Raw genomic sequence first — 23,380 nt, forward strand, 5'->3', positions numbered from 1 at the left:
AGGTGGTAGTGGGTATGGGTGCAGGTGGCAGTGGGTATGGGTGCAGGTGGCAGTGGGTATGGGTGCAGGTAGTGGTGGTGATGGTGGTTATGGGTGCAAGTGGTGGTGGTGGGTATGCGTGCAGGTGGGTATGGGTACAGATAGTGGTGGTGGGTATGGGTGCAGATGATGGAGGGTATGGGTGTAGGTGATAGTGGGTATAGGTGCAGGTGGTAGTGGGTATGGGTGCAGGAGATGTCGGTGATGCAGCTGGCTTTGGGTGCAGGAGTAGGTGGTGGTGGGTATGGGTAAAGATGGTGTTGTTGGTATGGGTACAATGGTGGTGATGGGTATGAATGCAGTTGTTGGTGGGTATGGGTTCAGCTGTCGGTGAGTATGGGTGAAGGTGGTGGTGAGTATGGGTGAAGGTGGTAGTGGGTATGGGTGCAGGTGGTAGTGGGTATGGGTGCAGGTGGTAGTGGGTATGGGTGCAGGTGGTAGTGGGTATGGGTGCAGGTGGTAGTGGGTATGGGTGCAGGTGGTAGTGGGTATGGGTGCAGGTGGTAGTGGGTATGGGTGCAGGTGGTAGTGGGTATGGGTGAAGGTGGTGGTGGGTATGGGTGCAGGTGGTGGTAGTGATGCTGTGGTTATGGATACAAGCGGTATTGGTGGTGGGTATGGGCACAGGTTGTGGTAGTACTGGTAATGTTTATGGGTACAGGTGGTAGTAGTGGTAATGGGTATGGGCACAGGTGGTGGTAGTGGTGATGGGCATGGGTATGGGTAAAGGGTTGTTAGATCGGGATTATCGAAACCTTTAATATTCATTATCAGCAGCATCAGATCACCTCCTACCCTTCCTTCTCTGTTAAGTCATTTAGTCGTCTCACTACACATGCTATTCCCTCCGGGAATATCTCGTTACCTCGCCTCACTCCAATCTTTCTTTCGTCAAGTAATGAAAGCTGAACACAAAATTCATGGGCACGCACAAGTAACTTATAAAGAGTGAATGTAATTCCTAACCTTAAATTCGAAAGCCCTGTCTCTGAATTGAAGAGGTTTTTCGCCACTTTTCACACACACACACACACACACACACACTAACAAAGACGTGTGTGTGTGTCACAAATCACTGGAAATCTGAATTAGGAATATTTCATGATCTTTATTCCATGAAGAACACCGACAGGATAGTGCATACCTTATGAACATCAGTACACTATCACCAGTGGCGAGTTAGCTTCAGCATATGAAGGACACTATTAAGCTTGTGACGAGAATGTGTTATGAGGCAAAGAAACGCGTCTGACACTGGCATTGCTTTTCTCTATAGTTTTTCATTCTCACCTGCACAGCTTTCATACCTGAATTTCTTTCTTACTGCGTCTGCTGACAGCTGGAGTATATACATACATACATATGAGATTCAGAGAAGGGTTCACGTTGTCAAATGCATGGGAAGAAATTCGCACAGCACCGACCATGGATCGGAGGAGCGAGGGAGGTAGCCGCTCCAAAATTAACCTGTACACCTTCATTTGGCTCTGTCCTAAGTTTAATGTATCCTGAAGTACTTTCAAACTTTCCAGTACAGCAGAATTAGAACTTACGGATTTAAATAAGTAATAAAATAATAAGCAAAACATGTTGAAATACCTGTATGATACCAAAAAATCTACCAAAAATGCAACTGTAGACCTCACTATAGAAATCGGACACGTTTCCATCCGAAACGGGCGGGATACTGTGGCCTCAACTTGGGGATGGTGACTTAGATTGCCACACACAACCCTGTACTAACTTATATATTCTCCTCACTTGAACATTACGTTTAGTTTGTGTTCAGGGGCAACTCCAGTATCTACGGATGCAGAGAAATCATAGGTAAAGACACTTCAATCATCCGATGGTTTGCTGATCAAGAATGATGAAAGTATTCGACGCCTGGCTACTGGCGGCGCGTTTTGTGATGATTAGCACAGCGTTCGGGTCGAGGGTTCAACACACTGCTTTGTTAAAGACGCTCGACCAATATACTATACTGTTGACGAGTCTATAATGTATCAAAAATCTGACTCATTCCAATGAAGGTTAATGACTATTACAGCTGGTACGTGTCATATCTATCAGACCTTTGGAAAGCAACTGGAAAGGATAATTCCCGAAAAAAAAAGACAAAGGTTTTTGCGCTTCCACTTGCCCCCCCTGAGAAAAACTTGAGCCAAGAGGAAGCGGAAGAGACTGTATCTAAAACCCAAGGTCTCGTGATTATCAGGAGTGGGTGTGTGTTCTGGAAAACTTTAATGGTTGGGTCATAAGGGTCGGGCGTGCAAGAGAGGTGTTACTGTATGCTGCTGGTGAGGCTATTCTTAATAACGTGCTGAGGTGGGAGGGGGGAATCTGTCTACCACTTACGTAACGTCCTTAAATATCTTTAAGTATTCCTGGAAACAAAAAATTATTTACTACAACTTTCACGACCTTATTGCAGCTAAAATGTTTATCCGCTCATGAGCATGCAACAACATTGTAAACAGGAAAAAAAAATATATACAAAATACGATATTTAGTGCCTTACATGTATAACAAACTGTTAATCGGGCCACTTACTTGTGACACTATGGTTATAAATACTAACGCTGGTGTGAAAACTTTCATTACAGGATCCAAATTACTGTTACAACATACATCTAAAAGGCATCGGGTACAGCAGGTGTCGAAGAACTATAAAACATCTTACGGAGCTAATGTGTCATCCCATAAAGACATACCAGAAAAACTAATCAGCTGTTAATCTGTCAACGAAAACACAATTACAGACCACCAAAGCTCTGGAACGTACACGTTGATCTTGGAGATACCTGCCAGCAAAGTGTACGGCAGCTCGCTCTACCACATACATGTGCAAGGATGTCATCTTATATTTCTTCTGCTACGCTGTTCAAGGCAGTCACTACGTAATCAATTATACAATATAAAGATGACGCAACCAAACGCTCATCTGCGTCACCCAGAGCTTTTACTACAGATCGGGTCATGACCGAGTGATTGCTTCACCTGCAGCAGCATCTTCAAAACGTCACGTCAATAAGGTAAGGGAGACCGTAAGGTGCCGTTTCTATAAGGCGAGATCCCAGACACACGTCCCCTAAAGACACCAACAGAACAAAAGTACGTGTAAAGTGCAATCACAACTTCTGCACGGTCACTCTCAAAACGTGCTGCTGTGCTACTTGCTTTCGCCACGCAAACTTGTCTGTATAATCTGCATTTCCACAGAAAGGAAATAAAACACCAAGACATATATGTAAAGATTTTCTGTCGTTATACACGAGATAATATAACTAATAAACGTATGACAGGGTTAACATGCATGGTTTGTGGGAGGTATTACGAATATATGGCGTGGTAAAAGAGGCCACCAGGAGCTGAAGTGAACTATGGGAGAGATGATGGGGCAAAAGCTCTGGGTACATAAGTATGTTGAAAGAGAGTTCTTCGTCTGTGAGTGCAAAGATGGGTATGTAAGATGGTACAGCACTACTAAAGGTGTTGTATGGATGCGAGTCTTGGCTCCTGAATGCCGAAGAACAGATGCAGGTAAATATGTGGGAAATGAAACGACTGACAACAATATGTGGTGTGACGAACATTGATCGTGCCAGGAATGAGCGTAAGAGAGAGGTGTGGTAGTGAGCGAAGTATAAAAGAGCTGAAGATGGTGTGCTGAAATGGTTTGGTCGTATGGAAACGATGAGTGAAAAGAGACTGATTAAAATGATACACATAAAAGTGAAGAGAGCAAGGCAAAGGGGAAGACCAAAAAGGAGATGGAAGAATGGAGTGAAAAAAGATTTGAATAATCGGAGACTAAACATGCAGGAGAGTGTGAGGCGTGCATGGGACGGAGAAAAATGGAGATATTATATAGACATCGTTCTGTCAATGTTCTGTACCAGGGGATATGAAGTGGTCGTGAAGCTCAGTTGTGGACAGATTTCAGGGAAACGGCGAAGTACTGAAAATCAATACATACATATATATATATATATATATATATATATATATATATATATATATATATATATATATATATATATATATATATATATATATATATATAAAGAGCGTGGTTGAGAGAGCAGAAGAGGGTGTTTTGAAATGGTTCGGGCACATGGAGAGAATGAGTGAGGAAAGATTGACCAAGAGAATATATGTGTCGGAGGTGGAGGGAACGAGGAGAAGAGGGAGACCAAATTGGAGGTGGAAAGATGGAGTGAAAAAGATTTTGTGTGATCGGGGCCTGAACATGCAGGAGGGTGAAAGGAGGGCAAGGAATAGAGTGAATTGGAGCGATGTGGTATACCGGGGTTGACGTGCTGTCAGTGGATTGAATCAAGGCATGTGAAGCGTCTGGGGTAAACCATGGAAAGCTGTGTAGGTATGTATATTTGCGTGTGTGGACGTATGTATATACATGTGTATGGGGGTGGGTTGGGCCATTTCTTTCGTCTGTTTCCTTGCGCTACCTCGCAAACGCGGGAGACAGCGACAAAAAAAAAAAAATAATTATAATAATAATGATAATAATAATAATAATGATGATTATAATAATGATGAAAATCAATAATAATAATAATAATAACGATTATGATTATATTAACAATGATAAAAACAATAATAAAAATAATAATAATGGATATATCGTCTCCCCCACATCACACACTGTTACTAATCTTCTATGTTCATGTGTCCCAGCTCAGACACAATGCCCCCTTTAAGCTTCCTGGACCTGCCTTCGTCCCCCTCCCCCTTCCGTTAACACCCACTCTTCCCCCAACCCCCGCGCTTCGCCCCCCAATTTCCTTCCTTCCCGGCTGGTCTCAACCGTCACACTCCCGTGTACAGAACGGCTTCTACCACCCAGATCCACGTCTTGTAGCTGATGCTGTTCCTCTCATGGACACATCTGAGGCATACGTCAAAAACAAGTCTTCAGATCTGGAGCACCGACTGCTTTCGAATATCCCGATATTCGTCTGTTTCTGGTATAAATTGGGTGCTTAGGGCTGAGGCAGGAAATAATTCTGTATAATTACAGGGCGTGGCAACTTTGGACCATACTGGTCCCCGTCCGCCCTATTGGCAGGACCCTAAACAGTGATGCCATATTTTGAGTAAGAAATAAAGATGTGATATGCTACATAAGACAAAATCCTTCATTCCTCACACTCTATATTTATGCATGGACAATGTCCATGCCAGTGTTTGTGGAGACCCTGCGATAAACACCAGGCAAATGGCATATTTGGGAAGATAATGGACAAAAACGTGCGAGGTTAATAGGCAAGGGAGGGTCATACATCATCTTACCCGTGTGCAGACACACTCACCCACCGCCTCCCTAATGACCAGGTTTACATCGCAGTTGGCTCTCGACTGACCTAACGCGTCCTGGCCCACCTCATGTCGTGCTGGACGAAAGCTCCTTAATGGCAAGCTGATAATGGCCTTCTTAACCCCCCTAGATGATGTGATCTATGACACAAAGATATGGGGATGGTTATCATGAACCTGTTAACGCTCGTGAGATACGCGTCAGGCATTGACATAACTCTTCAATTTTCATCAGTTTCCGTGACAAAAGTTTATAAAGCACACACACACACACACACACACACACACACACAACAGATCTCTCTGGCACTCCGATGGTCACCTCGACCCATTTAGAGAAGACTTCACTAACGTTGTGTTCATTCTCTTCCACTGAGATAATTCATCCATCAAAGGAGCTTCCCCCTTTGCCTCTGCCTGGTGAGTGATCCAGCTTCTTGACCAGTCTCCCATTCAGTACAGTGTGTGTGTGTGTGTGTGTGTGTGTGTGTGTGTGTGTGTGTGTGTGGAAATAGGAAATATCTGATATATCACTTGGGAAAAAATAACACTGAAATAGGAAATATCCGATATATCACTTGGGAAAAAGTGACCACTAAGTGCCTGAATATGACCACATGTTTAGTGAGGGAAAAAAGGTGAACAGACTCGCAATCTGTATAATTAATTTAACAATAAACATCGAAACAACCACTTTGGGACCTGGAGTCCATCAAAATATAAAACAGTCATGGAAGTTTCTGTGAACTCCATGTGTTAGTAAACTGGTTGCAATGACAGTGAATAAGGACAGAGAATCAAAAATGAGAGAAGTATGGCAGAATAAAGATAATAACAAGATACAGAGGACAGTTATCCTATCAAGCTGGAGGCAGCCAGTAGCTGAAATGTGAAATAGCGACGAACAAGAATAACAAAATAAGGAAGATGTATATAATGTGGATGTGGGAAAATGAAAACGTAAAACTTGTCAATCAAACCTACGAGGAATAGAATGTTAAAGAGCAGCTACTTAGGCTGAGGGAAAGAGGGGGATGGGTTGGCGTAGAAGACGAAAACATACGAGAAATTAACTTCATAATTGTTTTCATACTGAAGGTCACTATAGCATCAACATGAAGATACAGGATGGGAAGAACATGGAAAGCAACAAAATTGTTAAAAGACACAAATATGTGCAGGGTCCTGAAAGATTCCGATTCATAGAAACTGAATGGACCTGATGAAGTCCTGTATGTGCTAAAAAGTGCAGAAGTGTACAAGGTGTCGCCTGAAGTGGTAAAAAAAAAAAAACATCACCGGAAGCGTATCTGGTACCGGAGGAGTGGAGGATAGCAAATGTCGTGCTTGTTTTTCAAGAAAGGAGAGATGAGGAAATTGCACTGAGTTATAAATCAGTATCTCTGATGAGTGTAGTCTGTAAAACGCTAGAAAAGATAATCAGAAATAATATAGATTATTTGTATGAAACTAACTAAAGAGAAGCAAGATGACTTCGGAGGAGTGGCGTGATGGTTGTCACAACAATAGTTGTGAGTAGGTTTCAGCAGTGGTGGTGGGTGTGTCACACTGGCGGTGGTGGGTGTGTGACAGCAGCAGTGATGGGCGGGAGACGGCAGCGTGGTGGGTGTATCACCGCAGCAGTGGTGGGTGTGTGTGACAACAACAGTGGTGTATTAGCAGTAGCGTTGGGAGTGTGACAGTAGCAGCAGTGGGCGTGATACAGAAGCAGTGACTGACATGACACAGCAATGGCGGGTGTGTGACGGCAACAGTGGTGGGTGTGTCTGCCATGTCACAGCAGGAGCAGGTGTGTGACGGTAGCGGTAGTTAGTGTGTGTGGTAGGAGGTGGTGGGCGGGTGGGTCGGTGGTATGTGGGAGGGAGGAAGAGAGGTGTGTGTGGAGCCATCAGAGATCCAAACAGGTTTAATGGGTCGTCCTGAGCGTGGGACATTCCGGTGCTCATCACCAGACCTGCGCCTGTCTGCACTTATCTCTCCCACTGCTCATTTGGATCTTCACACACACTATGACTTCCTCAGAAAAACTGTTTCAAGACTTTAAGGTGTTAAGAACACATCAATCCCGTACTAGAAAATGAGAACGTTAACTCACGAGAAAACAACCGATATAATTACAAAGAAAATCAGGTACTGATGACCTAGAGAATTAGTCCTTAGTTTGTCCTCTGGTAGCAATGCGATCCCAGTTCCCTCCCTCTCCAATCCCACTTCCCAGAGAGATCCTAGTTCCTCTTCTAAGCCATAGCCTTGCTCCCTTCCTTAGTGGACCCTCCACCCAGACATATCCAGTTCCCTCCCTCTCCAATCCCACTTCCCAGAGAGATCCTAGTTCCTCTTCTAAGCCATAGCCTTGCTCCCTTCCTTAGTGGACCCTCCACCCAGACATATCCAGTTCCCTCCCTCACTAGCCCCCACTCACGACCATAACCTTCCTTCCCTTACTACTTCCTCCACACAGACATAACCCAGTTCCCTCCCTCAACAGTCCCTCCTCCCAGCCATACTCCAATCCTCACCTGTATTAGTCCATCCTCCCAGTCATAATCCAATCCCCTCTTTCACCAGTCATAATCCAGCGCCCTCCCTCACCGAGAGTCCCTCCTGTCAGTCACGACTAAGTTCCTTCCCTCACAGGCCCCTTATACCATTATCTCTCCCTCACCAGTTCCTCATACCATTCATAACTTACCTCTCTCCCTCATCAATCCACTCTCCCACTCACCATCCAGTTCCCACCCACATTAGGCCATCCTCCCCGTCATAAACCCAGTTCTCTCCCACACCAGTCCACTCTTCCTGACGTAACCCAGTTCCGTCCCCCACCAGTCCACCCCTCCCAGTCATAACCCAGTTCTCTCCCTCACCAGTCCACTCTCCCTATCATAACCCAGTTCTCTCTCTCACCGGTTCAACCTATTAGTCATAAACCAGTTCCCTCCCTCACCAGTCCACCTTCCCAGTCATAATCAAGTTCCCTCCCTCATCAGTCCACTCTCCCTGTCATAGCCCAGTTCCCTCCCTCATCAGATAACCCTCCTTGTCATAAACCAGTTCCCTCCCTTACTATTCCAATTCTTTATCCAACTGGATGGGTTTGAGAAGACAGGGGTATGAGAGGGGAAGGTTCAATACAGAAACAGAAGACAGTTACACACTGTACAGATGTACGGTGAAGGAACAGTGGAGAAATATGGCAGCTATAGAGTGTACAAGTGTATGGCGTAAGTTTCAATGGAGTGTGTGGGGCAGTTTGCCGGTCCGTATTCTTTATGCCCATGTGTGTGTGTGTGTGTGTGTGTGTGTGTGTGTGTGTGTGTATAAATAGTGATGTTTGTTGTTGGTTCAAGAACAACACTAGATAAGCCAGGAATTGTACAATGTGTACATCGATGGATGGCTGGAGCCTCTCCATACACCTGTCGAGGTCTTGCATATATCTAAAGTGTTTCTCCGTTGCTTTTCCGTTTTTCTTCAATGTTTTCGATTCGCGGGCATTTTGTGTTTCTGACAAATTGCAAAGCTTGATTTTGTACCCACTGTAGGTTAAGTTTGCGTGATTCAGAGGCGAAGTGTGTGGGTATTGGAGAGAGAGAGAGAGAGAGAGAGAGAGAGAGAGAGAGAGAGAGAGAGAGAGAGAGAGAGAGAGAGAGAGAGAGAGAGATTAAAAACAAATGGAGAGGATTATTAAAGCCTTCGAGAGGCGTAATTCTTGCCCCCTCCGGAAGGTGCCGGAAACGGTACAGATTGCCCAGTCTGCCACTCAGTATGGCCGTCATTAACGCTGACAAAAAAAAAAAATGACAAAAAGAAAGTCAAATCTCAGACGAGCAGGTTACAAACGAGAATCAATCTCTTATGCTTCACAGTCATGTAAATAAAACATGTCCCTCAAACAATTATCTTAATGCTAATAGTGGCATCCTTATTGACTCACAAATATTTGTCTCCAGCCTACAAAACCAGGTTCTTTTCTCGATTACAACCTCTCCGTGCACTCACACAGGCAAGAATGTTGGCTGTAAGTGCAGACACTCTTACAAACTTTTACCCGCTGTATGTACGATCAATGAGAGTTCATCAAGCCATCCATCCACCTGTCAATGGATGACACGAAACTTCCTCGTCCCCTTGTGAGCCGTACCATGTCGACTACCACAAAGGTTCTTAACCTCTTTAGGTTTGTGGGCCACTTCAGGGGACACCCTCTGCGTGCCATGACCAACTTCAGCATGTATCCTATATCATGCCCGGTCAGAAATCACGATCAACACCAAGTAATGCCGCCCAAACCCTTACTATAGACGGCAATGATGGTGAAATTTAAGGATGACGGCGAGCAAGTATGAATGTGTACACGTGTATATGTAGAGTGCGAACATACATATACACACAATATATATATATATATATATATATATATATATATATATATATATATATATATATATATATGTGTGTGTGTGTGTGTGTGTGTGTGTGTGTGTGTGTGTGTGTGTGTGTGTGTGTGTGTGTGTGTGTGAGTACAGTCAATTTACTGTCTGTTTTTCACATGTACCAAATATGAAATCTATGGTCAAAGACAACAATGCATATCATGAAAGTCTTGTACTTACGGTGTCCCAGAGGCAACTGTTCACGACCTGGAAAGAAAATATAAGTTAACAACAAATGAAAGAATTAAGAACTGCTAGAAGTGTGTGTGTGTGTGTGTGTGTGTGTGTGTGTGTGTGTGTGTGTGTGTGTGTGTGTGTGTGTTACAGGAGCTGAGAGAGACGTTTCTACTAAGTTTTGCGGGGAAACTTCCAACAGGTTTATGATAATATAGTTTACAGGAAGACATATTACCTGGAGGGATCAAAACAGGATGAAGAACCGTACCGAGATGCATCAAGAAACACGAGACGCTCCGCTGTTAACACTCACCATAACACGATATTTACCTCCTCGTGAACCACAATGTTAGTGTTCTATCCAGTGACTTTTCTCTCCAGGGAGATAAACACAATGATTCATTTCATTTGCTACTGCAAGAGTGGCACACTTACTGTACAGCCTCGAGATTTCCCTGGAGTCAAAATAAAGAACATAAAAAAGGCTTACAATTCATGATATAAAAAAATAATAGTTATTAACTGCATTTTACACACTGGAGGAATCGTGTCACAGAGAGAAACCACAGGCGACGATAATGACAAAATTCTTGGGAAGTTCCCATCATTTAGGAAGCCAAGTGCTCAGAAAGATGTTAAAATACTCGGCATGTTAACCCTCTAAGTAAAACCCGTCATGTTGAGGCTACAGTCACCAAGGTTCACAATACATGCTCATGTAAAATGAAAAAAAAAAAAATATTGGTATGAAGGTGTTAAGATTTTTTTTTTATTATTACCGTTGTGTGTTTACGTATGTGCGCGTCTGTAAGTGTACCTATGTGCTGCTCGAGCATACGTGCAATGCGTGGACACAATCACGATACAGCGAATGCTTGAGAATTTCCTCTACGGGATCAAGAAATAGCTGGGGCTTTGGGAAGCGCTGCATGGCATCATGAGACCAGTAGGTGTCCTGGGACATGCTATAGGGCATTATGAGACCAGTAGGTGTCCTGGGACATGCTATAGGGCATTATGAGACCAGTAGGTGTCCTGGGACATGCTATAGGGCATTATGAGACCAGTAGGTGTCCTGGGACATGCTATAGGGCATTATGAGACCAGTAGGTGTCCTGGGACATGCTATAGTGCATTATGAGACCAGTAGGTGTCCTGGGACATGCTATAGGGCATTATGAGACCAGTAGGTGTCCTGGGACATGCTATAGGGCATTATGAGACCAGTAGGTGTCCTGGGACATGCTATAGGGCATTATGAGACCAGTAGGTGTCCTGGGACATGCTATAGGGCATTATGAGACCAGTAGGTGTCCTGGGACATGCTATAGGGCATTATGAGACCAGTAGGTGTCCTGGGACATGCTATAGGGCATTATGAGACCAGTAGGTGTCCTGGGACATGCTATAGGGCATTATGAGACCAGTAGGTGTCCTGGGACATGCTATAGGGCATCATGAGACCAGTTGGCGTTGTGGAACATGCAGAATGACACCCTGAAACCAGTAGGTGTCCTGGGTGATGTTGAATGCCATCATGAGAGCAGTAGGTGTTGTGACACATGCTGAACGGCGTCACGAGACCAGTAAGTGTTGTGGACCAGTAAGTGTTGTGGGAGGTGCCATACATCAAGCATGGGATGAACAAATACATGAGGACTACATGAACACTACTAAACAAGTTGCAAGAATGTTTTTATGCATGACAAACAAGAATCCTTGACGACATTCCTCTGTGAAAAACACGTTGTCCTTCATGCATTTGGAGGCCCGTGCCACATGATGCAACCATCATTATCAACTAGACACGAGCTACCATTACCTTAACAACGAAGTGACACCATTACCTTAACAACGAAGTGACACCATTACCTTAACAATGAAGTGACACCATTACCTTAACAATGAAGTGACACCATTACCCTAACAATGAAGTGACACCATTACCCTAACAATGAAGTGACACCATTACCTTAACAATGAAGTGACACCATTACCCTAACAATGAAGTGACACCATTACCTTAACAATGAAGTGACACCATTACCCTAACAATGAAGTGACACCATTACCCTAACAATGAAGTGACACCATTACCTTAACAATGAGGTGACACCATTACCTTAACAATGAAGTGACACCATTACCCTAACAATGAAGTGACACCATTACCTTAACAATGAAGTTACACCATTACCTTAACAATGAGGTGACACCATTACCTTAACAATGAAGTGACACCATTACCTTAACAATGAAGTGACACCATTACCTTAACAATGAGGTGACACCATTACCTTAACAATGAAGTGACACCATTACCTTAACAATGAAGTGACACCATTACCTTAACAAAACTATCTACGTCAAACATAGAACAAGACTATTGTTAAAACATCGCTTCAACAAGGGAGATCCACAACTGCTTGCATATAAACTAGTCATCATTATCATAACACGTAGTGTCCATTACCTTAACGAATCAGAACATTTCATCTTAATTCACCTCATCCACAATGACCTTTCCTCAAAAGCCATCATCAACATACTTCAACGAGGCAGCCATTATCTTGATGTACAAAGCCATCACTACCTACCTGAACGGTAGTTACTCTGGCGCTCGGATATCAATTTGCTGATAATCACAAGAAAGGAAAGTGCAACAAGATAAGTTATCAGCAAATACTAGATCACGCGCACCACTGTGACCTACTGCTCTTCTCTCTCTCTCTCTCTCTCTCTCTCTCTCTCTCTCTCTCTCTCTCTCTCTCTCTCTCTCTCTCATGTGTGTATGTGTTTAAACTATTTACCACGAAATCCCTTGAAACGAGCCCCGATCCATCTTTGTGACAGCCAGGTAGTTTACATCACATATTACGGGTCGTACAATATTATATATATATATATATATATATATATATATATATATATATATATATATATATATATATATATATATATATACCACGTATTTACGGCCTGCGCTGTTTAGAAAGTTGCTTGTCGTCAGACGGACGTATCGCCACAAACTGGATCCCAGACAAATGGAAACAAGTGTTGTGCTGGTTCACTGCGATGTAGAGGATGAAGAGTCAGTAGTGCGATAGCGAGGCGACGGTACAAGTATGCTGTAATCCTCCCTGATCCCCGCAGGTCAACCTGCCTGACGTCCACAACACGACACGACACAGGAAGCGCGTGCTGCAGGTTTCCTGTGGCCCAGAAAGTTGAGAGTTGGACCTGAAAGCAGTGATGCACACTTCCAACTTTTGTTGTTCACAATGAAAACGACCATTACGGAAGGATAGACATGAAATAACAAAGCTGGTTGTAACGCAAGAAAACTCCACTATAAACAAAACCCTATGAACTCAAAGTATACCTATTACGTAAAACCAGAGATCCAACGAAACTAAACAAAACAAAAAAAAAATCTATACAGTTCACACAGAAAATCACCAATATAGAGATCGGACCAAATAAACACAGCAGAAAGTAGACTCAGTTATCACCTCACCAGTTACAGTGTTACATGAACGGGTGCCATTATATTAATTCATCATATCCCCCATCATCGCAAGATATCAAACCTTCCGTTAGTTTCATAGAGAACAGCTTCCATTAGTGTTAGATGAGTTCCATCTTGCTGGTAATGTTGAGCAGTCATACCATTACCAGGAGTCCTGCATCACGTCACACAGAATAAACACTGTAACAGTAACAATGGCGAGTCCTCATCACATTTACATAACAAAAGCAATGTAGCGCTAACGCTCAACCCTTCAAAACAGAGCGAGGGTAACATTAACACATCAGATCCACCGTCACACCAGAGAATCCCAACAGGATGATCAAAGCAAAACCCACATTACGTTGAGACACCAGAACCAGCTTCATGTTTACACTGCAAGCTGGGCAGCCTGAAGGTTTACGTTCCGTTAACTGAGGAAAACCACATCTCCCAGCAAGGAGGAAGACCACACCACCCAGCAGGGAGGAAGACCACACCACCCAGCGAGGAAGAAGACCACACCTTCCAGCAGGGAGGAAGACCACACCACCCAGCAGGGAGGAAGACCACACCACCCAGCAGGGAGGAAGACCACACCACCCAGCGAGGAAGAAGACCACACCTTCCAGCAGGGAGGAAGACCACACCACCCAGCAGGGAGGAAGACCACACCTTCCAGCAGGGAGGAAGACCACACCACCCAGCAGGGAGGAAGACCACACCACCCAGCAGGGAGGAAGACCACACCACCCAGCGAGGAAGAAGACCACACCACCCAGCAGGAAGGAAGACCACACCACCCAGCAGGGAGGAAGACCACACCTTCCAGCAGGGAGGAAGACCACACCACCCAGCAAGGAAGAAGACCACACCTTCCAGCAGGGAGGAAGACCACATCTAGCAAGGAAGAAGACCACACCTCTCCATTACAGAGAAAGACCACAACTCCTCAACACAGAGCAGGACCACACCTTCCCATCACGGAGGAAGACCACACCTCCCCAACACAAAGGAAGACCACAACTCCCAAACACAGAGCAGGACCACACCTCCCAAAACAGATGAAGACCACAAACCTCCCACACATGCAGGGAAGAACAACAGTCATGGTAGCACCGGTTATCAAAACCAAAGATTAATGACAATAAAATAGCATAACGACACGACTGCGATGTATGGCGTTATATTTCACATACCAGAGAGATTTACGACGATGACCGATGGATAGCGAACACTTCTCTTTCTTATAACATTCACTGCGGCATTTTCCGGCTGTTGCACCTGTCACCTTCCCAGCGCTCGACCCGGAAACCTCTGCATAATTAATGCAACTATCTTCATTGTCATCCTATACCAGTTTTATAGCCTTGCATGTCTGAGTATGCAAATGACTCAAATGATGAAGTTTGAAGAGTCTTTAATAGAGGCGAGGAAGCCATAAAACATGGAGGAGGAAGACCAAGAATGATAGCAAGAATGGGTACTCGAAGAAGCGAGGGTATACTGGAGTGGCACCGCAATGTGTAACAGCGTTAGGTACACGTGAAGGGGGAGGAGGAAAGGATGGAATGGAAACATGAAGGGATGGAGTACTTGCGACGAGGCCTTGCCTAAGGGCAATGCTAGTATGTACTTCAGTAAACTTCTTGGTCTCCTGTAATTACCTATGCGATACCGTGTCAAATGCTTACTGGCAGTCCAGACACAGACAGCCCACTCAGTCTTCCCCTTTTGTCTCAGACAGGGCTCACTCACTCTTAGAAATCTAAGAAATTTGTTACATGTCCTCCTCTCCCTAAATCGTGTTTCTCTCACTTAGGTATGTCTCCTCCACAGAAAGTCACCCACTTACTTTCTGGTGAATATCTTCTCCAGAACCTTACACGCCACACGTCTCGGTCTCCTGTGTACAGGTATGATGTTTGGGGTTTTCCACTTCCGTGGCACTAAATTCTCTCCAGCAACAATCATGAACAGTATTTCATGAGGTCTCTGTAATGTATCTGCGTACATCCTCAGCACACCTGGTGAAAATTCATTAGGAACATGAGCAATGTATGGTCCAAGACCTTAAAATATTCTGTTTATGTCTTTTTCTAGACATCTCATTACTCTATAAAACCTCTTACTTGTTCTGTCTCATTCTTGATGGGGCAACAGTCCCTTTCACTATGAAACATTTACCCACTTTCATGTAGCTCTTCACATATCCTTATATTCTCTACGACCCTTCCCTCCGACTCCAACTGATTAAATACTTTTTCAATCGACAAATTATTCCTTATCTATTAATGGAAAGGTTTCAGATTTTCTCAACTTGTCGTCATTATTCTACTAAACTCGCTTCCTTGCTCTCTTATACCGTACAAAAACTGGCTAACTGCGCTGCCGCCTATACCTTCCCCACTCCACATCCTGCGTCTTTTGACATTTTACTGAACCATTCCTTCCACTTCCTTCACCTTCCCTTTACCTTCGAGACTACATACAACGTGGGTAACCACCTTCCTACAACATTTTAAATTTCACGGAATCTTTCTTCCCAGTAACCAGGTTCCTGGCTACTGAATTCCATTTCCCAATTTATGTTACCATAAGAATTGCAAAGTTCTGATCATACTTCCTCTTCAATTCTTGCTTCATCTCTACTCTCTTTTAACTTCCTCCTTTACCACATAATCGAACCTAAGCATTACACGATCACTGTTTTTCAACTGGGGTATCATATATGATATTCTCAATGATATCTCTGTCCTCGTATATATCAAGAGAAGATCTAATAAAGATCATGTTTCAGTCCCCCTGATCCTAGTGTGTTCACTGACGAGTAAGAATAGGAATTTTCAGGTTGACAGTCTCGTAACTCCTCATAATGACCACCTGTCACCGCGAGAATTCAAGTTCCCCCATCCTGTCTCCTCGTAACTCTGACGTTCCCCATCACCAGTGCTTGACCCTCTCCACGAAGAGCATGTTTGCCTTCTTCACGTACCATCCTGATTGTGCCTTCGTTGTTATCATCATTGGACACTAGATTGGGATCGTTAAAATTCATTGTGTGTGTGTGTGTGTGTGTGTGTGTGTGTGTGTGTGTGTGTGTGTGTAGCTATCTGTACTGTACGGGGAAGGAATTTTAAACTCGTGGGGCCCCTTGTGTGTGTGTGTGTGTGTGTGTGTGTGTGTGTGTGTGTGTGTGTGTGTACATTATACCGAGTAGTCATATCAAAACAGCAGCATAATGAAGCAGTCAGGCATCATAGAAACGGTAGTTGTAACAGAAGGATGAAGCAGTACACCAGAGAGGCCTGAAAATAAGCAATAAACTAAAGAGGATGGCGGCGAGGCCAGGCGAGACGAGAACACCCCGGCGGCGGCGGGAGTGTAGCAGGCAGGGACGAGGGATCTGAAATATAACTAAATGTTTCGGAAAAAGAAAAGAGAAAAGAGTGAGTAGAGATTTGGTTACAAAACATGACAGCTGAATTGCACAGCACAGCTTCATTACGCACGCTCATCTTTAAACCTCGGTCCTAAATACCAGTTCTACAGGCAAACGTTGCATTACCGAATCCATGACAACTGTTATTCTACTGCCTTGACGAGACATCGGTGCTGCTATACACCACAAGAATGAAGTACATGACAAAAGCCGAAGCTGAATCAAGGAAGCGATAATGAGACAGTAGCTTGGGACGAGACACGTTGAGAGGAGCTGAGGACGAGAGCGTCGACCACCAGGCCCACGACTATCACCGCCCCAGGAGTTGAAGCTACGGGTGTCACCTCATCCTACGTACTTATCATGTCCCACGTCAATATCTGTCTTATTCTAATACATCCATCCTATCCTCATACTCTATCCATCCCTAGTGAGGAAGATTTTCTTTTTTTTCTTCTACGGGTAATAATTCCGCGTTCATTACCTTTCATGAAGGACATGATTAATGGGCAAAACAGACTGAAAATGAAAAAAATAATCAAGACCAGGAACTTCCTCGACTCCGATAATAGCTACGGACAGAGAAAAATAAGTCGTCCAGGAGCGTGGCGCGGCGCGGCGTGAGGGTGGGAGGGTAGGAGTGAGGGAGGGTTGTCGCCCCGCGCCTTATGAGCTGCTGTTGTGGAGCGGGCTAGAGGCGCATTGGTGTACGCAGGTGTGACGCCGCGCACTACCACCACACCCGTCGCCACACATCAATAATATTGGCACCTTCTGCCGCCTCCTCACACAGGTAGGTCACATTCTACCTGAACCAGCCTAGCCGTCGTAACAGCATAAACTCCCAAGTCGGAAATAAGAACAATGACACAATCCCGGTCACACTGTTGCATCCACCATACCCACCCACCCATGGTGGAGGAGAGAGAGGGGGAGGAGGAAGGTCCCATGCCAAGTGCTGGTGGCACCCAAGACGTCTCTGCTTCCATCAAGCAAAACTTGCTTTCTTACACTGCTTGCTTACTTACACGAAGACATAAAATGAAAGAATTCTAGAGACGTTTTAGCAGCTGTAGTCCAACAATTTTTTTTGGAAGAACTTGAGGTTATACTGCTTCACGCAGCATTTCATTCGACATATCTAATCTCTCTCTCTCTCTCTCTACACGTGTGTATGAGTGTGTGTGTGTGTGTGTGTGTGTGTGTGTGTGTGTGTGTGTGTGTGTGTGTGTGTGTGTGTGTATGTGTGTGTCCCGTAACTGCAACCTTTGGTTTTGTTGCCTGGCGGGCGGGCGGGGGTTCCCTCACGCGGCTTGGCTAAGGTTAGAGTGGTGTTGGTGGTAACCAAAGGTCGCGGTTAACACATGATGATGACATGAATCCTATTACGTTTTCTATATTTCCCACACATTTACGCCGTCATCATCTAAATTACAACTTCCATGTGGTGTGTATACCATTAACCTTCCTCTTTCTTCACGTACTTTTCTTGAGATCTGTCAGCTCTCCTTATCATCTTCCATTTGTACTTCAAAACGTATATTACTATCGTCACGGTAGTACAGACTCGGTACATAGTATACCTCTTCAACATGACGTATTCCACATCATTCCTATCTTCCTGCATCATTGTTTACCTTCCGTCACTGGCCACTATCTTCCTCCTGAGTCCCACCTGGTTAGCCTTCCCTCTCACGTGTCAAAATCCCAGTAATGGCCGCCGCCGCCGGGCCGGCACGTGCATTTACGGTTGCCAGTTTTCACATTTTCTCAAAACGAGTATCATTCCTAGCAATCAGATCAACACAGTAAACACACTCATGGTCGTGAAACTTTACCAGAAAGAAACTCCTTTATAAGTGTACTTATGATTCATTATAAGTATTTGTTCTGTTACTTATAAATGGCAGATTTACTCTCGTAAAAGTTTCTTGCGATAGGGATGAGGCTTAGTACCGTGGGAGCCTCGGGGATTAGCTGGCCATTGGAATATTGTCTGGCTATCAATAGACCCGATGACAGAGAAAGGCCTTTATTTCCATCCTAAAGATCGATATACCGATGTGGAATTTCCTTTTATTTTTTTTTTCATAATGTATATAAGAAAGCAACAGAGAGAAAAAATTCCTTACTAGAGGACTGCAGCCAGTTGTGAAATGTTAAACTAACGACCATACGAGTGTGTGTGTGTGTGTGTGTGTGCGCACACACACGTAAATACATTAGCAGACATGCATACATAGCGTATGGGTAGTGGACAGTCAGAGTGATCTAAGCAAGCAGACTGTGAATGCGGGTAACTCACAAGGATTGAAAAAGTCTTCCTTTCGGTGCAAAAAGTACGAGGGCCGGGAACCCACGAGTGTACAGCTCTCCCGCACACTATATCATACAACCTCATACCCAGCCGTTCCTGCAGCTTCAAGGCTGCGTCACACTCAGTAACAGGGAGACGCTGTATTCTCTTTAAGCGAGAAGCTCTGACGAGACTGCATTCTTTCCATCAAGCGAAGATGATACAGCCTCACCAAAGTTAACTCTTCAGTCTCTGTTTAACCTCCGGCTGGCGAAGTCCAGCTCTCTCTCTCTCTCTCTCTCTCTCTCTCTCTCTCTCTCTCTCTCTCTCTCGAGAGAGAGAGAGAGAGAGAGAGAGAGAGAGAGAGGCCGCATTAATATTCTTCTAGTGGGAGCTCTGATTTGACGTTATGAATACTAAGTATGTGGTGACAGATCGAAAATGTTAAACAGAAGAAAAAGATGAACCAATAACAAAAACACAGTAAGAGACGTCATAAATAAAACCGCGTGGTCAAATAAATCAAACTATTGGTCCTTCTTCTGTCATCAGAGAAGGTTGATCACCCAAATACACAAACATAAACAGACACACGTGCATGCAGACGGTGAGGCAAGTGGCCGACGGTAGCGCAGTGTAAGACCAAGTGCTGGCCATGACCACAAGTTCTCCCACACGTGCATCGCCGATAAAGTTAGACACGCAAGAATGCAGAGGGTCGTCACTGAGGCTGAATCATCTCGCGACACGTTATCATGACCCAGTGAATTCTTACTGATAATGATTCTACCAGTCAACTAATCTTCCAGGGTATCTGCCCGGCTGACATATACTTTTTTATGCTGAGGTGTGTGTGTGTGTGTGTGTGTGTGTGTGTGTGTGTGTGTGTGTGTGTCGGTGGGCGCCCCCAGCGTGGTTCCCCTCGCCCAGATAACACCAGTGGTGGATGCTCAGAGACGGAGCTCCTCGGTCACACCTCACAACGCCGCCTCCCGACACCTGCAGTATGACTTCGCCTCACTCTGGTCATGACTGATGCCAGCAACATGATCTAATCAACATCGAGAACAACTTGCAAGATTTTAGACTTGTGTTTCCCTCAACAACCTAAAAAATATCTTATTACGTAAGAATGACTGTCTATGCAAATTACAACATTCAAGATTATCACATGAAAAAAGGGAAGAGTTTCAAGTATTTCTATTTTCATGAATTAAGAATCATCATTCTGAGCCTCAATAATGTTTCAAAAAATAAATAAAAGAGCATAAAATGTGATGCACCGAGATGTTTTTATAGGTGCCCTGCCCAAGTCAGAGGCAGCGGCGAGGTCGCGGACGCAAGCCAGGTGTGAGGTTGTCCATCTGGTGGGGAGGGATGGAGGAGGATGCCAGAATCACCACATGGTACGACTAACGCATTTGATGTTAACCTATGTTGACGCCGCCCACTAAGACTTTCAGTTGAATGGAATGATATATACATAATCTTGAATAAATCAAGACTAGATAAGATCGCACCGATACCCCTAGCATAAATGGTAGAGAATCCCATTCAAGGTATCCCAAGACGACGGCACACACGCCCGCAGATCTGCGCTCGCCTTGGCCGACTGGAAATTCACAAGTCAGACTTAAACTTGAAAATAAGCGCACATTGACGACCACTCTACGATGCATATGCTGGTCATTTTTGTAAAACCAGTCATACGAGCAAATAAAGGTTCAGATTCTAAAGTTTCGTATTATTACTAATGTATGAAACACGAGGGAGAGAAATGAATAATGTAATATCAGTCTGAGGTGCAGGAGGGAGGAGGCTGGGGCAGCGGGCGGGCGGGCGCAACACTGGCCGACCGAGATAGCCTGACAAAAACAGCTCAACACGTAGCGTCAGGGTCAGTAAGCACGCACGTCAGGAATGCAGCAGGTCCTCCCCGCGGGATGTTTGCTCTCCGCTCATCACGCACCACACCGCCGCCACGAGCCCCAACGTGCTGCTCATGCAACCTGCTTCTCCCGGTCACTGGGGTAACGCTCAACTGGTTGCCGCACCAACGCATGTCTGTCTGTCTGTTCGAAAAGCAAGTGAACAGCCTCTTGAACATGGCCATACGATCCATGAACAAGATGGTACAATTCTTGAAAAAGACGGTACGTTCCTTGAGCAAGACGATATGAACCTTGAGCAAGGAGGTACGATCCTTGAGCAAAACGGTACGATCCTTAAGCAAGAGGGTACGACCCTTTACCATGAAGGTACGATCCTTGAGCACGACGGTATGACCCTTGAGCGAAATGGTACGATCCTTCAGCAAGGAGGTACGATCCTCCTTAGCATGAAAGTACGATCCTTGAGCATGATGGTGCGGCCCTTGAACACGACTATACGACCCTTGTGTACAACGGGTCTGGTTCAAGACTTGTACCTTCGTGCTCCAAGGGTGAACGCATGATTAGATACAACGAACGACAATTTCCGCCTTTAGTCTAATAATGGCCACCAGTCACTTGAACCAGCTGCGCCTGTCACAGGCCCCAACAACCTGCTTATTAGCGCCGGCCGTTTCATTGGTACATCCTGCGCATTACAGTCACGACCTGTCTAATAAAGTGTAGTATAAAACCTCGGTTCATATGACCTACGGGAAACTCAATTCTGTCTTCTTATATGTTCATCTGACGAAGTAAATACTCTGCATTTTCTTTGTTCTCCTCAAAACTTACGACGCACATGCCTGGTCACAGTAGAGAGCATGGCGGAGATGCATGACCTTGATTTATCCTTCGCAGGAGGAAAGAACGCCATGCATCCCTGCACCCTTATTATCAGTCCTCGAAACACTGTGGGACATGGCCGCAGACTGCTGCACTGTCCTCCCTTACAAAAGTTTCTCTGCGCTACGTGTGATACTTTTAAGGGACTGAGTTTAGGGTAAAGAGGAAAACAACTAACGAAGGGTTAATTTTCGTTATCACCACTAACCATTTTAGAGAACATTACAGCCACCCTGTTGGTACAAAGTGCTTGAAAGGGTATGTATGAAAAGCACTGAGAATAGCCTCCGCGACGCGAGGCACAGGCATACGTATATACCCGATGGTGGTACGTACGGAAGAGCCGCGTTGGAGAGCGGACGTGCCACCCGCGCACCCGCTCTGCCCGGCACCTGAAGCACGTATCCAGCAAACCACCCAAACACTTCAGTAAAACTTAACCCATACACCTGTACAATCTATAATATATTCCTCCACTTAACCCATACACCTGTACACTCTATTTCATATTCCCCCACCAAGCCTTTCCCTGTTCAATCCCTTCCTTTATATAAACTTATGATCACCCAGTAAAAAAGAGGTATGTGGGCTACATATATGCATGTGGGTAAATGCAAACAAACTGTGTACTGTAGTACACAAGATGGGTGTCTCACACTACCTCAGTAATGTGATACTTGTTGTACTTGTTACTGCTGATTGTGTTACTGACATTCTGTTCGATTCTTTAACTGATAAAGGTGAGAAATGTACCCCCCACCCCCTCCTTTTTCTTCCTGGTATAATCAATATGTTTACATTTCACATGAAATGATCAATTCTGTTAATAACGGTGATGCCTAAACTTACGCGAGTTAACCACTAATATAAAAGATTCTATCCTGTATGAGAATGGGAAAAAAAGACTAGGGCGAAGAAGATATGGGAAGGATGAAAGAATGGTTGCAGTTACGACAGAAAAAAAAATGAGATTAACGAGAAAATGGCAAGAAGGAAGTTAAGTAATGAAAACAACAAGGAGGAAGGTGAGGGAAGAGGGGAAAAGATCACAGAGAGGACGAGAGGATGGGGAAAGAGACTGGAAGAGAATAAGAGAGAAAGAAAGAGGAAGATGAAGAGCAGGAAAACTAAGGGGAAGACACTTCTATAGAAAGATATGGAGGCATAGCGGGAGAAACATACAGAGGAAAAGTACTGTGGGATGTCACAAAGGGGAAGAGAGGAGCATGGTGCAATGATCATGTGAAGTTGACTGATAAATGGTGAGGAAATAATGATGATGAACACAGTCTTGAACAATACTGCAAAGGCTAGACCTCGTGAACATGAGGATCTCTGAAAAAG

At 44.6% G+C, this 23,380-nt stretch overlaps 1 protein-coding gene across 4 annotated transcripts in view; it reads right to left on the reverse strand.

Moving 5' to 3' along the window:
• LOC139758762 (RING finger protein 17-like) overlaps positions 1-23,380 on the reverse strand; it is a 272,806-nt gene that overhangs the window by 227,514 nt on the left and 21,912 nt on the right. For all 4 annotated transcript variants that reach the window (XM_071680535.1, XM_071680537.1, XM_071680536.1 and 1 more), the window contains exon 2: positions 10,017-10,043. The gene's annotated coding sequence lies outside the window, so the exon portion shown is untranslated. The remainder of the gene's footprint in view (positions 1-10,016; positions 10,044-23,380) is intronic.

The sequence above is a fragment of the Panulirus ornatus genome, chromosome 31, assembly GCF_036320965.1.
Source record: "Panulirus ornatus isolate Po-2019 chromosome 31, ASM3632096v1, whole genome shotgun sequence".
Taxonomy (NCBI): Eukaryota; Metazoa; Arthropoda; class Malacostraca; order Decapoda; family Palinuridae; genus Panulirus; species Panulirus ornatus.